This window comes from Macrosteles quadrilineatus, unplaced genomic scaffold (assembly GCF_028750875.1).
Source record: "Macrosteles quadrilineatus isolate MER2022 unplaced genomic scaffold, UCM_ALF_1.0 Scaffold_1__1_contigs__length_201487025, whole genome shotgun sequence".
In the NCBI taxonomy this organism is placed as follows: Eukaryota; Metazoa; Arthropoda; class Insecta; order Hemiptera; family Cicadellidae; genus Macrosteles; species Macrosteles quadrilineatus.
This window is the reverse complement of record NW_026542594.1, coordinates 198,958,439-198,983,007: the sequence shown is the minus strand read 5'-3', so window position 1 is coordinate 198,983,007 and position 24,569 is coordinate 198,958,439. Positions and strand designations below refer to the sequence as shown.

Below are 24,569 nucleotides of genomic sequence, written 5' to 3'. Positions count from 1 at the left end.
TTTTAGGATGTTACATTTTAACATGTTACATTTTAACGTATTACATTTTAACATGTTACATTTTAACATAATACGTTTTAATATGTTACATTTTAACATGTTGCATTTTAATATGATAGAATGTTACATTTAAAATGTTACATTTTAAAATGTTACATTTTAACATGTTACATTTTAAAATGTTACATTTCAGGATGTTACATTTTAACATGTTACATTTTAACATGATAAAATGTTACATTTTAACATGTTACATTTTAAAATGTTACATTTTAGGATGTTACATTTTAACATGTTACATTTTAACGTATTACATTTTAACATGTTACATTTTAACATAATACATTTTAATATGTTACATTTTAACATGTTGCATTTTAACATGATAAAATGTTACATTTAACATGTTACATTTTAAAATGTTACATTTTAACATGTTACATTTTAAAATGTTACATTTTAACATTTTACATTTTAAAATGTTACATTTTAACATTTTACATTTTAAAATGTTACATTTTAACGTGTTACATTTTAAAATGTTACATTTTAACATGTTACATTTTAGCATATTACATTTTAACATGATAAAAAGTTACATTTTAACGTGTTACATTTTAATATGTTACATTTTAACATGTTGCATTTTAACATGATAAAATGTTACATTTAACATGTTACATTTTAAAATGTTACATTTTAACATGTTACATTTTAAAATGTTACATTTTAACATGTTACATTTTAAAATGTTACATTTTAACATGTTATATTTTAAAATGTTACATTTTAACATGTTACATTTTACGACGTTACATTTTAACATGTAACATATTAACATATTACATTTTAACATGTTACATTTTACGACGTTACATTTTAACATGTAACATATTAACATATTACATTTTAACATGTTACATTTTAACATGTTAAATTTTAATATGTTACATTTTAAAATGTTGCATTTTAACATGATAAAATGTTACATTTTAACATGTTGCATTTTAACATAATAAAATGTTACATTTTAACACGTTACATTTAAAAATGTTACATTTTACGATGTTACATTTTAACATGTTACATTTTAGCATATTACGTTTTTACATGTTACATTTTAACATGATAATATGTTACATTATAACATGTTGCATTTTAACATGTTACATTTTACGATGTTAAATTTTAGCATGTTACATTTTAGCATATTACATTTTAACATGTTACATTTTAACATGTTACATTTTAAAATGTTACATTTTAGGATGTTACATTTTAACATGTTACATTTTAACATATTACATTTTAACATGTTACATTTTAACATAATACATTTTAATATGTTACATTTTAACATGTTGCATTTTAACATGATCAAATGTTTCATTTTAACATGTTACATTTTAATATGTTACATTTTAACAAGTTACATTTTAATATGTTACATTTTAAAATGTTACATTTTAACATTTTTTATTTTAAAATGTTACATTTTAACTTGTTACATTTTAAAATGTTACATTTTAACATTTTTTATTTTAAAATGTTACATTTTAACATGTTACATTTTAAAATGTTACATTTTAACATGTTACATTTTAACATCTTACATTTTACGACGTTACATTTTAACATGTAACATTTTAACATATTACATTTTAACATGTTACATTTTAACATGTTAAATTTTAATATGTTACATTTTAACATGTTGCATTTTAACATGATAAAATGTTACATTTTATCATGTTACATTTTAAAATGTTACATTTTAACATGTTACATTTTAAAATGTTACATTTTAACATGTTACATTTTAGCATATTACATTTTAACATGATAAAATGTTACATTTTAACGTGTTACATTTTAATATGTTACATTTTAACATGTTGCATTTTAACATGATAAAATGTTACATTTTATCATGTTACATTTTAATATGTTACATTTTAACATGTTACATTTTAAAATGTTACATTTTAACATGTTACATTTTAACATGTTACATTTTACGACGTTACATTTTAACATGTAACATTTTAACATATTACATTTTAACATGTTACATTTTAACATGTTAAATTTTAACTTGTTACATTTTAACATTTTTTATTTTAAAATGTTACATTTTAACATGTTACAATTTTAACATGTTACATTTTAACATGTTACATTTTACGACGTTACATTTTAACATGTTACATTTTACAATGTTACATTTTAAAATGTTACATTTTAGGATGTTACATTTTAACATGTAACATTTTAACATATTACATTTTAACATGTTACATTTTAACTTGTTACATTTTAATATTCTACATCTTAACCTGTTGCATTTTAACACGATAAACTGTTACATTTTAGCATGTTACATTTGAATATGTTACATTTTAACATGTTACATTTTAACATGTTGCATTTTAACATGATAAAATGTTATATTTTAACATGTTACATTAAAAAATGTTACATTTTACGACGTTACATTTTAACATGTTACATTTTAGCATATTACGTTTTTACATGTTACATTTTAACATGATAAAATGTTACATTTTAATATGTTACATTATAACATGTTGAATTTTAACATGTTACATTTTACGATGTTAAATTTTAGCATGTTACATTTTAGCATATTACATTTTAACATGTTACATTTTAACATGTTACATTTTTAACATGTTACATTTTTAAATGTTACTTTTTAGGTTGTTACATTTTAACATGTTACATTTTAACATATTACATTTTAACATGTTACATTTTAACATAATACATTTTAGCATATTACATTTTAACATGTTACATTTTTACATGTTACATTTTAAAATGTTACATTTTAGGATGTTACATTTTAACATGTTACATTTTAGGATGTTACATTTTAACATGTTACATTTTAACGTATTACATTTTAACATGTTACATTTTAACATAATACGTTTTAATATGTTACATTTTAACATGTTGCATTTTAATATGATAGAATGTTACATTTAACATGTTACATTTAACATGTTACATTTTAAAATGTTACATTTTAACATGTTACATTTTAAAATGTTACATTTTAACATGTTACATTTTAAAATGTTACATTTCAGGATGTTACATTTTAACATGTTACATTTTAAAATGTTACATTTAAGGATGTTACATTTTAACATGTTACATTTTAACGTATTACATTTTAACATAATACATTTTAATATGTTACATTTTAACATGTTGCATTTTAACATGATAAAATGTTACATTTAACATGTTACATTTTAAAATGTTACATTTTAACATGTTACATTTTAAAATGTTACATTTTAACATTTTACATTTAAAATGTAACATTTTAACATTTTACATTTTAAAATGTTACATTTTAACATTTTACATTTTAAAATGTTACATTTTAACATGTTACATTTTACAATGTTACATTTTAAAATGTTACATTTTAGGATGTTACATTTTAACATGTAACATTTTAACATATTACATTTTAACATGTTACATTTTTAACATGTTACATTTTAACATGTTACATTTTAACATGTTACATTTTAACATGTTACATTTTGTGCCGGAAATTCACCAGAAATTTTTGAATTTTTTCCGTCACCAGTTTTTTTGGGTCATAAGAGAACTTAATCAATGATGAGAGTTTTCTCTAAAACATTCTTATAGTGCGAGAACACCGAGTTTCTGAGATTTTATTTTGCGTGTGTGGTAGAACTGGGAGCATCGGCAATGACAACCCGAAAATTGACAACGTTATAGGAAATCAAGTGGAAGTTTATTTGTTTGAGATATTTAATATTACTTTGGTTTAGAATTTAAGGCGTATTGGAAATCATGTTGGTGGACGATATTAATTTTGTGTTACTTTTTCCAGTCGTTTGACTATGTTTAAATCCGCTACTGTTGTTTAAGTTTCGGTTTTGGTTTCAGTCGTTAGTTGAGTCGGCGTCCCGGTTTCTTTTTCTCTTGCCTCGCCATCTTGCAGAGAAGTACCATGTAGTTTTTCTCACTCTAGAACTTTTACCTAAGTCTTTTGAATTTTGTTTCCTTAAATATGTTTGAGTGATATCATTTTAAATTTCATGTTTGACTGACTCACCCACAACCCCATTATAATGGTAAGTTGAATTTGTATTAACTACTAATTAAGATCTCAAAACTGACTCAGAGAAAAATGCTGATTAGTTCGTTTCGCCGGTAGGAAGTTTCATACCTGTTAAAATGTTACACATTTTTTAAGATTCAAAAGTTCTGTTAATCTCATTTTAATCCCTGACTTGTAAAATTTCTTTTCCTTTGTTTAATGAGTATAAAATAAACTGTATCATACCCACTAGCCTAGGCCTACACTTGAATTATTTGGCAGGTATATTTTTGAAAGAAATCTCTGTATTGGTATCTAGTAACGATTAATTATTGTTTATTGCATTGCTGCAACTTTGTCAGACATCCAGGAGGCTCTGTGTTTAAGATAAATTTAATTTCTGGTCTTTTAGTTAGCTGGAAGGATAGGACTAAAGATTGCAGGCTAGGCCTACCAGATCCAATGACTGGTTAACGGCACATGTGGCGATTTGGTTTTGCAGATAAAGGAAAAACACTGTTATTGTTTCACACAGGCATAAATATTTTGGTTTCTATAAATTTTGTAAATTTTAATAAAATAGTGAGTTATACTACTTAGGCCTATTATGGAAACACTTGTAAAAAAAAAAGGAAACTTATCTTTGTCAGTTCAGATTTGGTTTTAGTAGGTTTTATTTCCAATTGTATGTAGCTATTTTCTTTAAATATCAAAATGTTCTAACATGTAATGTGAACTAAATGAATCTCAAATTTTGAGTGTTAAAGATGTAACGAATTTCACTTTCATTTAAAACTTAGACCTATTGTATACAGATTACTATGTATGAAGTTTTTCGTAACAGGGGTTCGACTTCCTGGGACGAACACGCTGAGGTCATCGTAGAACTAACTTGAAGCCGCAGGCCTACTAGCCTAGACACCTGGGTATGGGAAAGCAACACCACTTAGAGGAACCTCTTGTCTACCCTGTGTTTGGAGGCGAGGACCCTTTTTGAGTCTGTCGGACCTGGAGTTTTTCAACGCTAGAGTACATCCATGGGCAACTACCTACTTCTGTCCACCTCGCCAACACACCTCAAAATTGCTCGATACTCAGGTGACTTCTAAACTTTTTGGAAATTATTTTGCTTCAGCGGATGGACTGATCTACAACTTTCAAAGTGAAATCTAAATTAGGCCTAGGCCTATTTGAACTTAGTGGGTGCACCCATGGACTCAAATTAACTTCATGTATACAACTTTATAAATTTTGGTTATTATTTCTGGCCTAACTTTAACTTGGTGATTTCCAGCGAATTTTTGGTAGAGATTCTTGTAACGTTAAACTGTTTTATCTGTTCTGAATTTTAGCTTTAACTTTAACTCATTTTATATTGAATTTTATTCTGTAAACCCATACTGGGAAGAATTAAAAGATGTTTTGATTAAATTTCACTTAACTTTAACTTTTATAAATTTTTTGGCCAAGCTTCAATAGGTTACAGCACAGACTTGGTGTCCCAGGAATTACTGTTTAGATTTATAGTTAGTTTCTTTATTGCAGGTTGTAATTTTATTTAAGTATTTGTATCTTTTAAGAGTTTTGGGCCCAAAATCTCGTCTTGTGTTAAGGTTGGCGAAACAAAGGTTTTAGTTGATAAGTAATTCAACATTTTGACTTTTCAGGTGTTAATTATTTAGGAATTTGTCTACGCTTTTATCATACTTGTAGTAAATTTGTCATTTATGGTTTGAACCAGTTTGTAAAAGGGTATTTGTTTTTCTTTTAATAAATCAGGGTGAGTCAGTTACGATGTGTTATCATTTCCCGGTCCTGCTGACCTGTTTGAGATTGTCCCACCCTTCAGGTGGTACAAATTCTGCGCCACTCAGCTAACAGGTCGAGGAACGGGCTGTGATAAAGTAAATTTTTAAAGTTTTTCCTTTTTGTAGAGGAGTGGAAAGTAAAGATGTGCTAGGTAAAAGAAAAGACGCTTTATTTAGTTTGTGTTAGGTTGTTGTTAAATTAGGGCGAACCAACATGGCTTTCAATCCGGACCTTTTGTTGAAAGAGGATCTTATTTTTGAGTTAGCGGTACGTGGACTGGATTTTGAGAAATTAGATGTGAACTCGATGAGGCGTAATTTGCGTCAAGCTTTTTCGGACAATGTTGATTCTGATGCAAAGAACCTTGAGGGTGTAAGTTATTTTAAGGTCACAGATGAGGTGAATCGTTGTTATCGCAGGTACGAAGAGTTTTCTGGTATAGTAGAGGGAATTGATGTAGAAAGTTCACACAGTGCCCTGAAACGATACAAAGCTAGACTTGAACATTTGTTGAGGCGGCTAGGGATCCTCGTAAGTTTAGGGGAGGGTATGGATGCTAAGGAAAAGAAGGCTGTACAAGGTATGCAATCTCTAACGCCTAACCTTCTTAAGGTAATCGAAGACAGATTGAGAGAATTAGAGAGGATAGAGGCAGCCTCTAATGAACCAACAACGAAGGCTGGGGAAGAAGAAAAGGAGCAGCAGGAATTAAAGATTTTGCAGCCACTGGTGGTACATCCTGAACAGCATAGGCCTATAGAGAATACTGTAGAGGGGGGAAGTATCGAAAGTCCCCAGAGTAAAACCGAACCTAACCTAAACCAAGCCACATCCCACAGTCTAATAAATTTGAGTTCACCGAACCAGCATTTCAACGCTAGGGAAGAGGTAAACAGAGTAACTAGCCAGGTTAGTAAGGTATCATTGTATAGTAAATTACCCCACCCAATGGATAGATTTTTGAAGGAAATACCTGAGACTGATGGATTGTTTTTGCCTAAACTAATGGATTTCTTAAGGCGAGTTCTCAAAATGAAACAGCAACCGGGTGCTACTGACTTGGAACTATTGCACTTAATTTATCCTTTCACCCGAGGACCTCTGGCCGAGAGAACAAAATTAGCCTTAAGCGAGGGGTGGTCTTTCGATAAGTACCATGGGGACATCATTGAATTTTTTATCCCAAACCGGCAATATCAGGGAATGAAACAAGAACTTTTTCATAGGCTCCAACGGAATGGGGAACCACTGCCATGTTACATAGCTGATATAAAAGGATCCGCTGAGCTCTTACGCGTACCAGTGAATGAGGCGGAATTGGTAAATGTTATCCTTGAGGGATTAAACCCGGTCGAAAGGTCCCGCTTTGTATTTTCAACTAGGCCTACCAATCTTCAAGAACTAGACAGATTGTGCATTTACTCTCAGAACCTAGGGTATGCCGATAGACACCGTACCCCGATTCAGAACTTTTCAGGGGGAAAATTTTTGGGACAACGAAGCGCAGTCAATGCTGTCAGAGAATCAACTTCAAAGCCACCAAGTACTACTGGTCAAGAACACTTCCCAAGACAAGATGGTGCACGGGGACCACCTCGATGTTACAACTGCGGTCAAGTCGGACATATTTGGAGGTTTTGTAGGCAAGGTCGTAGTGATCCAAAAAACTAGTTGGCGTGAGGGCGTTTGGCCGGCACGTACCTCAAAACGTTTCACGGCGTCATAAACCCAAGAGAAAGTACAGGCGACAATGGACCAGGGCTAAAACAAACAAGTTGTCAGCTAACATTTCTACAGTTTCTAGGAGTAACTATGGAGTCCCCTGGGTCAGAGTAAATTTTGGAGGATTGTGTGTAAATGCTTTAATGGATTCAGGTTCTTCTAGATGTTTGATCAGCCATGACCTTTATGCTACTTTACAAAAAAGGGATCTTGTGTATGAATGGGTTTCTACAGACATAACTTGTGTCACGGCCACCAGTTCACCTATTGCAATTGAAGGATTAGCCACTGTTAAAGTAAGAATTTCAGATTTTACATGGAAACTGAAGTTTTTAGTTTCAAGAAATTTAGGAATGGGATGTATATTAGGAGCTGATTTTATAAGTAAGGCTGGGTTAGTTTTGGATATTCAATCACAATACTTGTACTTTAAGTTTAACCGCAAAGTAAAGATTCCGTTAGCCAATTGTAGTGATCCTGACTTAGTCACCCATACTTCCCAGGGCAAAGTTTCAAAAAACAATTTAATTGTGAGTGATAGCAAGACCAAGGATTTGTTAACTCCCAGTGAAAGGAAGGCTGTAGAAGATCTTTGTGCTAAATTTCCAGATGTCCTTACTAAGAAGTTAGGATTGACGCATCTAATCGAATACGACATAAAACTGAAGGAAAACGTGGTAGTTAAGTCACATCCCTATAAGTTATCCCCACCTAAGATGGAAGTTATGAGGAATCATATTGACGAATTACTATCAAAAAATATAATTGAGCCTTCTATTTCCCCTCACTCTAGTGCTGCCTTCCTGGTTCCCAAAGGGACGCAAAGTGAAAATCCTACTGAACAACAATGGCGTTGTGTTATTGACTTTCGTAAATTAAATCAATATATTGAGATTGAACAAGTTCCACTCCCCGATCTGCACTCTGCATTTCATTGGTTTAGTAAGGCTAGGTATTTCAGTTGTATCGATTTGAATCAGGCCTACCATCAAATTCCTCTCTCTGACCGATCCAAAGCATTGACGGCTTTCTGTGTGCCTTGGAACCTATACCAATTCACTAGGGTGCCTTTTGGGTTAGCAACAGGAGCTCAAGTTTTGACACGACTGTTAGACCACATTTTCAGTGACATTAAGTTCAGATATGTTTTAAATTTTTTGGATGATTGTGTGATATATTCAGAGTCTTTTGAAGACCATCTCAAACATTTAGAGGAAGTCTTTACCCGTTTAAGAACAGCAGGATTGACAGTAAATCCCAAGAAGTTAAATTTAGCTGTAAAGGAGATCTCTTTCCTTGGACACATCGTTTCTCATCGTGGCGTATCCATTGATGCTAATAGAACTCAAAGCATTAGGGACTATCAACCTCCCAAAGATGTTAAAGGTGTGTCACGCTTCGTGGGAATGGTGAATTTCTACTCTAAATTCATACCTAAGTATGCGGAAATATGTGCACCCTTGAATAAGTTGCGGAAGAAAGGAGCTATCTTCAAGTGGGGAGAAGAAGAGGACCAGGCCTTCGTAGCTCTCAAGGAAGCTCTGATGAACCCCCCAGTACTCAGGATGGTTGATTTCTCAAAGGAACTAATTCTAACAACGGACAGCAGCGGGATTGCTATCGCGGCGGTATTGCAACAAGAGACAGATGGAGTTAGACAGCCTGTGGCTTACTATTCTAGGACCCTTTCGGAAAGTGAGCGCAAGTTCTCCATTTATGAACTTGAGGGGTTAGCGGTTGTTGAAGCGATTGAAAAGTTTCGATCTTACCTGGAACATGCACCTTTTCTCTTGGAGACCGATAACCAGGCCTTGTCATGGATTTTAGCTCACCCAAAACAGATTGGAAGGATAGGGAGATGGGTTATGAGAATAATGTCTTTAAAGTTTAGGGTTCAACATATCAGGTCAACTATGAATGTGGTGGCAGATGCGCTTTCACGGATGTATGACTCATGCAATCAGGAGACGTCAAGTAGGGAAACCAAAGAGGGAGAAGTAGAAAATCTAGTGGGAGGTTTGTTGGTAGATTTTCCTTTGGCCTTTTCTGATTTGATTTCACACCAGCGTAAGGATGAGGAAATACAAAGAATTGTGGAGAAAGTAAAAGAAGGAAATGCCCCTCCGGCGTTTACGTTAAAATGAGACATGTTTAAATGTAACATTTTAAAATGTAACATGTTAAAATGTAACATTTTAAAATGTAACATGTTTAAATGTAACATTTTAAAATGTAACATGTTAAATGTAACATTTTATCATGTTAAAATGCAACATGTTAAAATGTAACATATTAAAATGTAACATGTTAAAATGTAACATATTAAAATGTATTATGTTAAAATGTAACATGTTAAAATGTAATATGTTAAAATGTAACATGTTAAAATGTAACATCCTAAAATGTAACACTTTAAAATGTAACATGGTAAAATGTAACATTTTATCATGTTAAAATGCAACATGTTAAAATGTAACATCCTAAAATGTAACATTTTAAAATGTAACATGTTAAATGTAACATTTTATCATGTTAAAATGCAACATTTTAAAATGTAACATATTAAAATGTAACATGTTAAAATGTAACATATTAAAATGTATTATGTTAAAAAGTAACATGTTAAAATGTAATATGTTAAAATGTAACATGATAAAATGTAACATCGTAAAATGTAACATTGTAAAATGTAACATGTTAAAATGTAACATTTTATCATGTTAAAATGCAACATGTTAAAATGTAACATATTACAATGTAACATGATAAAATGTAACATTTTATCATGTTAAAATGCAACATGTTAAAATGTAACATATTAAAATGTAACATGTTAAAATGTAATATATTAAAATGTAACATGTTAAAATTTCACATTTTATCATGTTAAAATGCAACATGTTAAAATTTAACATATTAAAATGTAACATGTTAAAATGTAACACGTTAAAATGTAATATGCTAAAATGTAACTTGTTAAAATGTAACATCGTAAAATGTAACATTTGAAAATGTAACATTTTAAAATGTAATGTAACATATTAAAATGTAACATGTTAATATGTAACATTTTATCATGTTAAAATGCAACATGTTAAAATGTAACATATTAAAATGTAACATGTTAAAATGTAACATTTTATCATGTTAAAATGCAACATGTTAAAATGTAACATATTAAAATGTAACATGTTAAAATGTAACATTTTAAAATGTAACATGTTAAAAATGTAACATGTTAAAATGTAATATGTTAAAATGTTACATGTAAAAATGTAACATCCTAAAATGTAACATTTTAAAATGTATCATTGTAAAATGTAACATGTTAAAATGTAACATTTTAAAATGTAAAATGTTAAAATGTAACATTTTAAAATGTAAAATGTTAAAATGTAACATTTTAAAATGTAAAATGTTAAAATGTAACATTTTAAAATGTAACATGTTAAAATGTAACATTTTAAAATGTAACATGTTAAATGTAACATTTTATCATGTTAAAATGCAACATGTTAAAATGTAACATATTAAAATGTATTATTTTAAAATGTAACATGTTAAAATGTAATACGTTAAAATGTAACATGTTAAAATGTAACATCCTAAAATGTAACATTTTAAAATGTAACATGTTAAAATGTAACATTTTATCATGTTAAAATGTAACATGTTAAAATGTAACATCCTGAAATGTAACATTTTAAAATGTAACATGTTAAAATGTAACATTTTAAAATGTAACATGTTAAATGTATCATTTTTATCATATTAAAATGCAACATGTTAAAATGTAACATATTAAAACGTATTATGTTAAAATGTAACATGTTAAAATGTAATACGTTAAAATGTAACATGTTAAAATGTAACATCCTAAAATGTAACATCCTAAAATGTAACATTTTAAAATGTAACATTTTAAAATGTAACATGTAAAAATGTAACATGTTAAAATGTAATATGCTAAAATGTATTATGTTAAAATGTAACATGTTAAAATGTAATATGTTAAAATGTAACATGTTAAAATGTAACATCCTAAAATGTAACATTTAAAAATGTAACATGTTAAAATGTAACATGTTAAAATGTAATATGCTAAAATGTAACATGCTAAAATTTAACATCGTAAAATGTAACATGTTAAAATGCAACATGTTATAATGTAACATATTAAAATGTAACATTTTAAAATGTAACATTTTATCATGTTAAAATGTAACATGTAAAAACGTAATATGCTAAAATGTAACATGTTAAAATGTAACGTCGTAAAATGTAACATTTTTTAATGTAACATGTTAAAATATAACATTTTATCATGTTAAAATGCAACATGTTAAAATGTAACATATTAAAATGTAACATGCTAAAATGTAACAGTTTATCGTGTTAAAATGCAACATGTTAAGATGTAGAATATTAAAATGTAACATTTTAAAATGTAACATTTTATCATGTTAAAATGCAACATGTTAAAATGTAACATATTAAAATGTAACATGTTAAAATGTAACATGTTAAAATGTAATATGCTAAAATGTAACATGCTAAAATGTAACATCGTAAAATGTAACATTTTAAAATGTAACATGTTAAAATGTAACATTTTATCATGTTAAAATGCAACATGTTATAATGTAACATATTAAAATGTAACATGTTAAAATGTAACATTTTATCATGTTAAAATGTAACATGTAAAAACGTAATATGCTAAAATGTAACATGTTAAAATGTAACATCGTAAAATGTAACATTTTTAAATGTAACGTGTTAAAATGTAACATTTTATTATGTTAAAATGCAAAATGTTAAAATGTAACATTTTATCATGTTAAAATGCAACATGTTAAAATGCAACATATTAAAATGTAACATGTTAAAATGTAACATTTTATCATGTTAAAATGCAACATGTTAAAATGTAACATATTAAAATGTAACATGTTAAAATGTAACATATTAAAATGTAACATGTTAAAATGTAACATATTAAAATGTAACATGTTAAAATGTAACATTTTATCATGTTAAAATGCAAAATGTTAAAATGTAACATATTAAAATGTAACATGTTAAAATGTAACGTGTTAAAATGTAATATGTTAAAATGTTACATGTTAAAATGTAACGTCGTAAAATGTAACATGTTAAAATGTAACATGTTAAAATGTTACATTTTAAAATGTAACATGTTAAAATGTAACATTTTAAAATGTAACATGTTAAAATGTAACATTTTAAAATGTAACATGTTAAAATGTAACATTTTAAACCAACAGATAGCAGCACTGCTTGTAACGTAGCCGGTCCCATTGGAATTGTATTGCCAAATGGAGGGGAAAAGACGGGACAAAAGTAGAATTTTGAGATTGCCAGACGGGGATTTACGGGAAGATTTACTACCAACCAACACCACAACAAAATACAGTATACTATTAAGCAGTGCTGTGCGAGGTTTCAAGTTTCTAGCTCTAATCCTGGCTTAAAAATAAATCATTTCGTACTGCATTTTAGCTTGGGAGCGATCGCACCCACCAGGATGGCATTAGGGTTCCGTATGGGAGCGATCGCTCCCATGCCGCCGCGAACGTGTTAAAATGCAACATGTTAAAATGTAACATTTTATCATGTTAAAATGCAACATGTTAAAATGTAACATATTAAAATTTAACATGTTAAAATGTAACATGTTAAAATGTAATATGTTAAAATGTTACATGTTAAAATGTAACGTCGTAAAATGTAACATGTTAAAATGTAACATGTTAAAATGTAACATTTTAAAATGTAACATGTTAAAATGTAACATTTTAAAATGTAACATGTTAAAATGTAACATTTTAAAATGTAACATGTTAAAATGTAACATTATAAAATGTAACATGTTAAAATGTAACATTTTAAAATGTAACATGTTAAAATGTAACATTTTAAAATGTAACATGTTAAAATGTAACATTTTAAAATGTAACATGTAAAATGTAACATTTTATCATGTTAAAATGCAACATGTTAAAATGTAACATATTAAAATGTAACACGTTAAAATGTAACTTTTTATCATGTTAAAATGTAATATGCTAAAATGTAACATGTTAAAATGTAACATTTTAAAATGTAACATGTTAAAATGTAATATATTAAAATGTAACATGTTAAAATTTCACATTTTATCATGTTAAAATGCAACATGTTAAAATGTAACATATTAAAATGTAACATGTTAAAATGTAACACGTTAAAATGTAATATGCTAAAATGTAACATGTTAAAATGTAACATCGTAAAACGTAACATTTTTAAATGTAACGTGTTAAAATGTAACATTTTATTATGTTAAAATGCAACATGTTAAAATGTAACATTTTATCATGTTAAAATGCAACATGTTAAAATGTAACATATTAAAATTTAACATGTTAAAATGTAACATGTTAAAATGTAACATATTAAAATGTAACACGTTAAAATGTAACATTTTATCATGTTAAAATGTAATATGCTAAAATGTAACATGTAAATATGTAACACATTAAAATGTAACATGTTAAAATGTAACATTTTATCATGTTAAAATGCAACATGTTAAAATGTAACATATTAAAATGTATTATGTTAAAATGTAACATGTTAAAATGTAATATGTTAAAATGTAACATGTTAAAATGTAACATCCTAAAATGTAACATTTTAAAATGTAACATGGTAAAATGTAACATTTTATCATGTTAAAAAGCAACATTTTAAAATGTAACATATTAAAATATAACATGTTAAAATGTAACATATTAAAATGTATTATGTTAAAAAGTAACATGTTAAAATGTAATATGTTAAAATGTAACATGATAAAATGTAACATCGTAAAATGTAACATTTTAAAATGTAACATGTTAAAATGTAACATTTTATCTTGTTAAAATGTAACATATTAAAATGTAACATATTAAAATGTAACAAGTTAAAATGTAACATGTTAAAATGTAATATGTTAAAATGTAACATGTTAAAATGTAACGTCGTAAAATGTAACATGTTAAAATGTAACATGTTAAAATTGTAACATGTTAAAATGTAACATTTTAAAATAAAAAATGTTAAAATGTAACATTTTAAAATGTAACAAGTTAAAATGTAACATTTTAAAATGTAACATGTTAAAATGTAACATATTAAAATGTAACACGTTAAAATGTAACATTTTATCATGTTAAAATGTAATATGCTAAAATGTAACATGTTAAAATGTAACACATTAAAATGTAACATGTTAAAATGTAACATTTTATCATGTTAAAATGCAACATGTTAAAATGTAACATATTAAAATGTATTATGTTAAAATGTAACATGTTAAAATGTAATATGTTAAAATGTAACATGTTAAAATGTAACATCCTAAAATGTAACATTTTAAAATGTAACATGGTAAAATGTAACATTTTATCATGTTAAAAAGCAACATTTTAAAATGTAACATATTAAAATGCAACATGTTAAAATGTAACATATTAAAATGTAACATGTTAAAATGTAACACGTTAAAATGTAATATGCTAAAATGTAACATGTTAAAATGTAACATCGTAAAACGTAACATTTTTAAATGTAACGTGTTAAAATGTAACATTTTATTATGTTAAAATGTAACATATTAAAATGTAACATGTTAAAATGTAACATATTAAAATGTATTATGTTAAAATGTAACATGTTAAAATGTAATATGTTAAAATGTAACATGTTAAAATGTAACATCCTAAAATGTAACACTTTAAAATGTAACATGGTAAAATGTAACATTTTATCATGTTAAAATGCAACATGTTAAAATGTAACATCCTAAAATGTAACATTTTAAAATGTAACATGTTAAATGTAACATTTTATCATGTTAAAATGCAACATTTTAAAATGTAACATATTAAAATGTAACATGTTAAAATGTAACATATTAAAATGTATTATGTTAAAAAGTAACATGTTAAAATGTAATATGTTAAAATGTAACATGATAAAATGTAACATCGTAAAATGTAACATTGTAAAATGTAACATGTTAAAATGTAACATTTTATCATGTTAAAATGCAACATGTTAAAATGTAACATATTACAATGTAACATGATAAAATGTAACATTTTATCATGTTAAAATGCAACATGTTAAAATGTAACATATTAAAATGTAACATGTTAAAATGTAATATATTAAAATGTAACATGTTAAAATTTCACATTTTATCATGTTAAAATGCAACATGTTAAAATGTAACATATTAAAATGTAACATGTTAAAATGTAACACGTTAAAATGTAATATGCTAAAATGTAACTTGTTAAAATGTAACATCGTAAAATGTAACATTTGAAAATGTAACATTTTAAAATGTAATGTAACATATTAAAATGTAACATGTTAATATGTAACATTTTATCATGTTAAAATGCAACATGTTAAAATGTAACATATTAAAATGTAACATGTTAAAATGTAACATTTTATCATGTTAAAATGCAACATGTTAAAATGTAACATATTAAAATGTAACATGTTAAAATGTAACATTTTAAAATGTAACATGTTAAAAATGTAACATGTTAAAATGTAATATGTTAAAATGTTACATGTAAAAATGTAACATCCTAAAATGTAACATTTTAAAATGTAACATTGTAAAATGTAACATGTTAAAATGTAACATTTTAAAATGTAAAATGTTAAAATGTAACATTTTAAAATGTAAAATGTTAAAATGTAACATTTTAAAATGTAACATGTTAAAATGTAACATTTTAAAATGTAACATGTTAAATGTAACATTTTATCATGTTAAAATGCAACATGTTAAAATGTAACATATTAAAATGTATTATTTTAAAATGTAACATGTTAAAATGTAATACGTTAAAATGTAACATGTTAAAATGTAACATCCTAAAATGTAACATTTTAAAATGTAACATGTTAAAATGTAACATTTTATCATGTTAAAATGTAACATGTTAAAATGTAACATCCTGAAATGTAACATTTTAAAATGTAACATGTTAAAATGTAACATTTTAAAATGTAACATGTTAAATGTATCATTTTTATCATATTAAAATGCAACATGTTAAAATGTAACATATTAAAACGTATTATGTTAAAATGTAACATGTTAAAATGTAATACGTTAAAATGTAACATGTTAAAATGTAACATCCTAAAATGTAACATCCTAAAATGTAACATTTTAAAATGTAACATTTTAAAATGTAACATGTAAAAATGTAACATGTTAAAATGTAATATGCTAAAATGTATTATGTTAAAATGTAACATGTTAAAATGTAATATGTTAAAATGTAACATGTTAAAATGTAACATCCTAAAATGTAACATTTAAAAATGTAACATGTTAAAATGTAACATGTTAAAATGTAATATGCTAAAATGTAACATGCTAAAATTTAACATCGTAAAATGTAACATGTTAAAATGCAACATGTTATAATGTAACATATTAAAATGTAACATTTTAAAATGTAACATTTTATCATGTTAAAATGTAACATGTAAAAACGTAATATGCTAAAATGTAACATGTTAAAATGTAACGTCGTAAAATGTAACATTTTTTAATGTAACATGTTAAAATATAACATTTTATCATGTTAAAATGCAACATGTTAAAATGTAACATATTAAAATGTAACATGCTAAAATGTAACAGTTTATCGTGTTAAAATGCAACATGTTAAGATGTAGAATATTAAAATGTAACATTTTAAAATGTAACATTTTATCATGTTAAAATGCAACATGTTAAAATGTAACATATTAAAATGTAACATGTTAAAATGTAACATGTTAAAATGTAATATGCTAAAATGTAACATGCTAAAATGTAACATCGTAAAATGTAACATTTTAAAATGTAACATGTTAAAATGTAACATTTTATCATGTTAAAATGCAACATGTTATAATGTAACATATTAAAATGTAACATGTTAAAATGTAACATTTTATCATGTTAAAATGTAACATGTAAAAACGTAATATGCTAAAATGTAACATGTTAAAATGTAACATCGTAAAATGTAACATTTTTAAATGTAACGTGTTAAAATGTAACATTTTATTATGTTAAAATGCAAAATGTTAAAATGTAACATTTTATCATGTTAAAATGCAACATGTTAAAATGCAACATATTAAAATGTAACATGTTAAAATGTAACATTTTATCATGTTAAAATGCAACATGTTAAAATGTAACATATTAAAATGTAACATGTTAAAATGTAACATATTAAAATGTAACATGTTAAAATGTAACATATTAAAATGTAACATGTTAAAATGTAACATTTTATCATGTTAAAATGCAAAATGTTAAAATGTAACATATTAAAATGTAACATGTTAAAATGTAACGTGTTAAAATGTAATATGTTAAAATGTTACATGTTAAAATGTAACGTCGTAAAATGTAACATGTTAAAATGTAACATGTTAAAATGTTACATTTTAAAATGTAACATGTTAAAATGTAACATTTTAAAATGTAACATGTTAAAATGTAACATTTTAAAATGTAACATGTTAAAATGTAACATTTTAAACCAACAGATAGCAGCACTGCTTGTAACGTAGCCGGTCCCATTGGAATTGTATTGCCAAATGGAGGGGAAAAGACGGGACAAAAGTAGAATTTTGAGATTGCCAGACGGGGATTTACGGGAAGATTTACTACCAACCAACACCACAACAAAATACAGTATACTATTAAGCAGTGCTGTGCGAGGTTTCAAGTTTCTAGCTCTAATCCTGGCTTAAAAATAAATCATTTCGTACTGCATTTTAGCTTGGGAGCGATCGCACCCACCAGGATGGCATTAGGGTTCCGTATGGGAGCGATCGCTCCCATGCCGCCGCGAACGTGTTAAAATGCAACATGTTAAAATGTAACATTTTATCATGTTAAAATGCAACATGTTAAAATGTAACATATTAAAATTTAACATGTTAAAATGTAACATGTTAAAATGTAATATGTTAAAATGTTACATGTTAAAATGTAACATTTTAAAATGTAACATGTTAAAATGTAACATTTTAAAATGTAACATGTTAAAATGTAACATTTTAAAATGTAACATGTTAAAATGTAACATTATAAAATGTAACATGTTAAAATGTAACATTTTAAAATGTAACATGTTAAAATGTAACATTTTAAAATGTAACATGTTAAAATGTAACATTTTAAAATGTAACATGTAAAATGTAACATTTTATCATGTTAAAATGCAACATGTTAAAATGTAACATATTAAAATGTAACACGTTAAAATGTAACTTTTTATCATGTTAAAATGTAATATGCTAAAATGTAACATGTTAAAATGTAACATTTTAAAATGTAACATGTTAAAATGTAATATATTAAAATGTAACATGTTAAAATTTCACATTTTATCATGTTAAAATGCAACATGTTAAAATGTAACATATTAAAATGTAACATGTTAAAATGTAACACGTTAAAATGTAATATGCTAAAATGTAACATGTTAAAATGTAACATCGTAAAACGTAACATTTTTAAATGTAACGTGTTAAAATGTAACATTTTATTATGTTAAAATGCAACATGTTAAAATGTAACATTTTATCATGTTAAAATGCAACATGTTAAAATGTAACATATTAAAATTTAACATGTTAAAATGTAACATGTTAAAATGTAACATATTAAAATGTAACACGTTAAAATGTAACATTTTATCATGTTAAAATGTAATATGCTAAAATGTAACATGTAAATATGTAACACATTAAAATGTAACATGTTAAAATGTAACATTTTATCATGTTAAAATGCAACATGTTAAAATGTAACATATTAAAATGTATTATGTTAAAATGTAACATGTTAAAATGTAATATGTTAAAATGTAACATGTTAAAATGTAACATCCTAAAATGTAACATTTTAAAATGTAACATGGTAAAATGTAACATTTTATCATGTTAAAAAGCAACATTTTAAAATGTAACATATTAAAATATAACATGTTAAAATGTAACATATTAAAATGTATTATGTTAAAAAGTAACATGTTAAAATGTAATATGTTAAAATGTAACATGATAAAATGTAACATCGTAAAATGTAACATTTTAAAATGTAACATGTTAAAATGTAACATTTTATCTTGTTAAAATGTAACATATTAAAATGTAACATATTAAAATGTAACAAGTTAAAATGTAACATGTTAAAATGTAATATGTTAAAATGTAACATGTTAAAATGTAACGTCGTAAAATGTAACATGTTAAAATGTAACATGTTAAAATTGTAACATGTTAAAATGTAACATTTTAAAATAAAAAATGTTAAAATGTAACATTTTAAAATGTAACAAGTTAAAATGTAACATTTTAAAATGTAACATGTTAAAATGTAACATATTAAAATGTAACACGTTAAAATGTAACATTTTATCATGTTAAAATGTAATATGCTAAAATGTAACATGTTAAAATGTAACACATTAAAATGTAACATGTTAAAATGTAACATTTTATCATGTTAAAATGCAACATGTTAAAATGTAACATATTAAAATGTATTATGTTAAAATGTAACATGTTAAAATGTAATATGTTAAAATGTAACATGTTAAAATGTAACATCCTAAAATGTAACATTTTAAAATGTAACATGGTAAAATGTAACATTTTATCATGTTAAAAAGCAACATTTTAAAATGTAACATATTAAAATATAACATGTTAAAATGTAACATATTAAAATGTATTATGTTAAAAAGTAACATGTTAAAATGTTATATGTTAAAATGTAACATGATAAAATGTAACATCGTAAAATGCAACACTTTAAAATGTAACATGTTAAAATGTAACATTTTATCTTGTTAAAATGTAACATATTAAAATGTAACATATTAAAATGTAACAAGTTAAAATGTAACATGTTAAAATGTAATATGTTAAAATGTTACATGTTAAAATGTAACGTCGTAAAATGTTACATGTTAAAATGTAACATGTTAAAATTGTAACATGTTAAAATGTAACATTTTAAAATAAAAAATGTTAAAATGTAACATTTTAAAATGTAACAAGTTAAAATGTAACATTTTAAAATGTAACATGTTAAAATGTAACATTTTAAAATGTATCATGTTAAAATGTAACATTTTTAAATGTAACATGTTAAAATGTAACTTGTTAAAATGTAACATTTTAAAATGTAACATGTTAAAATGTAACATTTTAAAATGTAACATTTTATCATGTTAAAATGCAACATGTTAAAATGTAACATATTAAAATTTAACATGTTAAAATGTAACATGTTAAAATGTAACATATTAAAATGTAACACGTTAAAATGTAACATTTTATCATGTTAAAATGTAATATGCTAAAATGTAACATGTAAATATGTAACACATTAAAATGTAACATGTTAAAATGTAACATTTTATCATGTTAAAATGCAACATGTTAAAATGTAACATATTAAAATGTATTATGTTAAAATGTAACATGTTAAAATGTAATATGTTAAAATGTAACATGTTAAAATGTAACATCCTAAAATGTAACATTTTAAAATGTAACATGGTAAAATGTAACATTTTATCATGTTAAAAAGCAACATTTTAAAATGTAACATATTAAAATATAACATGTTAAAATGTAACATATTAAAATGTATTATGTTAAAAAGTAACATGTTAAAATGTAATATGTTAAAATGTAACATGATAAAATGTAACATCGTAAAATGTAACATTTTAAAATGTAACATGTTAAAATGTAACATTTTATCTTGTTAAAATGTAACATATTAAAATGTAACATATTAAAATGTAACAAGTTAAAATGTAACATGTTAAAATGTAATATGTTAAAATGTAACATGTTAAAATGTAACGTCGTAAAATGTAACATGTTAAAATGTAACATGTTAAAATTGTAACATGTTAAAAGGTAACATTTTAAAATAAAAAATGTTAAAATGTAACATTTTAAAATGTAACAAGTTAAAATGTAACATTTTAAAATGTAACATGTTAAAATGTAACATATTAAAATGTAACACGTTAAAATGTAACATTTTATCATGTTAAAATGTAATATGCTAAAATGTAACATGTTAAAATGTAACACATTAAAATGTAACATGTTAAAATGTAACATTTTATCATGTTAAAATGCAACATGTTAAAATGTAACATATTAAAATGTATTATGTTAAAATGTAACATGTTAAAATGTAATATGTTAAAATGTAACATGTTAAAATGTAACATCCTAAAATGTAACATTTTAAAATGTAACATGGTAAAATGTAACATTTTATCATGTTAAAAAGCAACATTTTAAAATGTAACATATTAAAATATAACATGTTAAAATGTAACATATTAAAATGTATTATGTTAAAAAGTAACATGTTAAAATGTAATATGTTAAAATGTAACATGATAAAATGTAACATCGTAAAATGTAACACTTTAAAATGTAACATGTTAAAATGTAACATTTTATCTTGTTAAAATGTAACATATTAAAATGTAACATATTAAAATGTAACAAGTTAAAATGTAACATGTTAAAATGTAATATGTTAAAATGTTACATGTTAAAATGTAACGTCGTAAAATGTAACATGTTAAAATGTAACATGTTAAAATTGTAACATGTTAAAATGTAACATTTTAAAATAAAAAATGTTAAAATGTAACATTTTAAAATGTAACAAGTTAAAATGTAACATTTTAAAATGTAACATGTTAAAATGTAACATTTTAAAATGTATCATGTTAAAATGTAACATTTTTAAATGTAACATGTTAAAATGTAACTTGTTAAAATGTAACATATTAAAATGTAACATGTTAAAATGAAACATTTGATCATGTTAAAATGCAACATGTTAAAATGTAACATATTAAAATGTATTATGTTAAAATGTAACATGTTAAAATGTAATATGTTAAAATGTAACATGTTAAAATGTAACATCCTAAAATGTAACATTTTAAAATGTAACATGTTAAAATGTAACATGTTAAAATGTAACATGTTAAAATGTAATATACTAAAATGTAACATGTTAAAATGTAACATCGTAAAATGTAACATTTTTAAATGTAACGTGTTAAAATGTAACATTTTATTATGTTAAAATGCAACATGTTAAAATGTAATATGTTAAAATGTAACATGTTAAAATGTAACATCCTAAAATGTAACATTTTAAAATGTAACATGGTAAAATGTAACATTTTATCATGTTAAAAAGCAACATTTTAAAATGTAACAGTTTATCGTGTTAAAATGCAACATGTTAAGATGTAGAATATTAAAATGTATCATTTTAAAATGTAACATTTTATCATGTTAAAATGCAACATGTTAAAATGTAACATATTAAAATGTAACATGTTAAAATGTAACATGTTAAAATGTAATATGCTAAAATGTAACATGCTAAAATGTAACATTTTAATATGTTACATTATAACATGTTGCATTTTAACATGTTACATTTTACGATGTTAAATTTTAGCATGTTACATTTTAGCATATTACATTTTAACATGTTACATTTTAACATGTTACATTTTAAAATGTTACATTTTAGGATGTTACATTTTAACATGTTACATTTTAACATATTACATTTTAACATGTTACATTTTAACATAATACATTTTAATATGTTACATTTTAACATGTTGCATCTTAACATGATCAAATGTTTCATTTTAACATGTTACATTTTAATATGTTACATTTAAACAAGTTACATTTTAACATGTTACATTTTAAAATGTTACATTTTAACATTTTTTATTTTAAAATGTTACATTTTAACTTGTTACATTTTAAAATGTTACATTTTAACATTTTTTATTTTAAAATGTTACATTTTAACATGTTACATTTTAAAATGTTACATTTTAACATGTTACATTTTAACATGTTACATTTTATGACGTTACATTTTAACATGTAACATTTTAACATATTACATTTTAACATGTTACATTTTAACATGTTAAATTTTAATATGTTACATTTTAACATGTTGCATTTTAACATGATAAAATGTTACATTTTATCATGTTACATTTTAAAATGTTACATTTTAACATGTTACATTTTAAAATGTTACATTTTAACATGTTACATTTTAGCATATTACATTTTAACATGATAAAATGTTACATTTTAACGTGTTACATTTTAATATGTTACATTTTAACATGTTGCATTTTAACATGATAAAATGTTACATTTAACATGTTACATTTTAAAATGTTACATTATAACATGTTACATTTTAAAATGTTACATTTTAACATGTTACATTTTAAAATGTTACATTTTAACATGTTACATTTTAAAATGTTACATTTTAACATGTTACATTTTAACATGTTACATTTTACGACGTTACATTTTAACATGTAACATTTTAACATTTAACATTTTAAAATGTTACATTTTAACATGTTACATTTTACAATGTTACATTTTAAAATGTTACATTTTAGGATGTTACATTTTAACATGTAACATTTTAACATATTACATTTTAACATGTTACATTTTTGACATGTTACATTTTAACATGTTACATTTTAACATGTTACATTTTAATATGTTACATTTTAACATGTTGCATTTTAACATGATAAAATTTTACATTTTAACATGTTGCATTTTAACATGATAAAATGTTACATTTTAACATGTTACATTTTAATATGTTACATTTCAACATGTTGCATTTTAACATGATAAAATGTTACATTTTAATATGTTACATTTTAACATGTTGCATTTTAACATGATAAAATGTTACATTTTAACATGT

General features: G+C 24.6%; 1 long non-coding RNA gene across 1 annotated transcript; it reads left to right on the top strand.

Moving 5' to 3' along the window:
* Positions 1-4,064: 4,064 nt before the first annotated feature.
* Positions 4,065-5,903, top strand: LOC128983498 (uncharacterized). Its single transcript, XR_008489856.1, has 2 exons — positions 4,065-4,145; positions 4,956-5,903. It is a non-coding gene; the product is annotated as an uncharacterized LOC128983498 (long non-coding RNA).
* Positions 5,904-24,569: the final 18,666 nt, after the last annotated feature.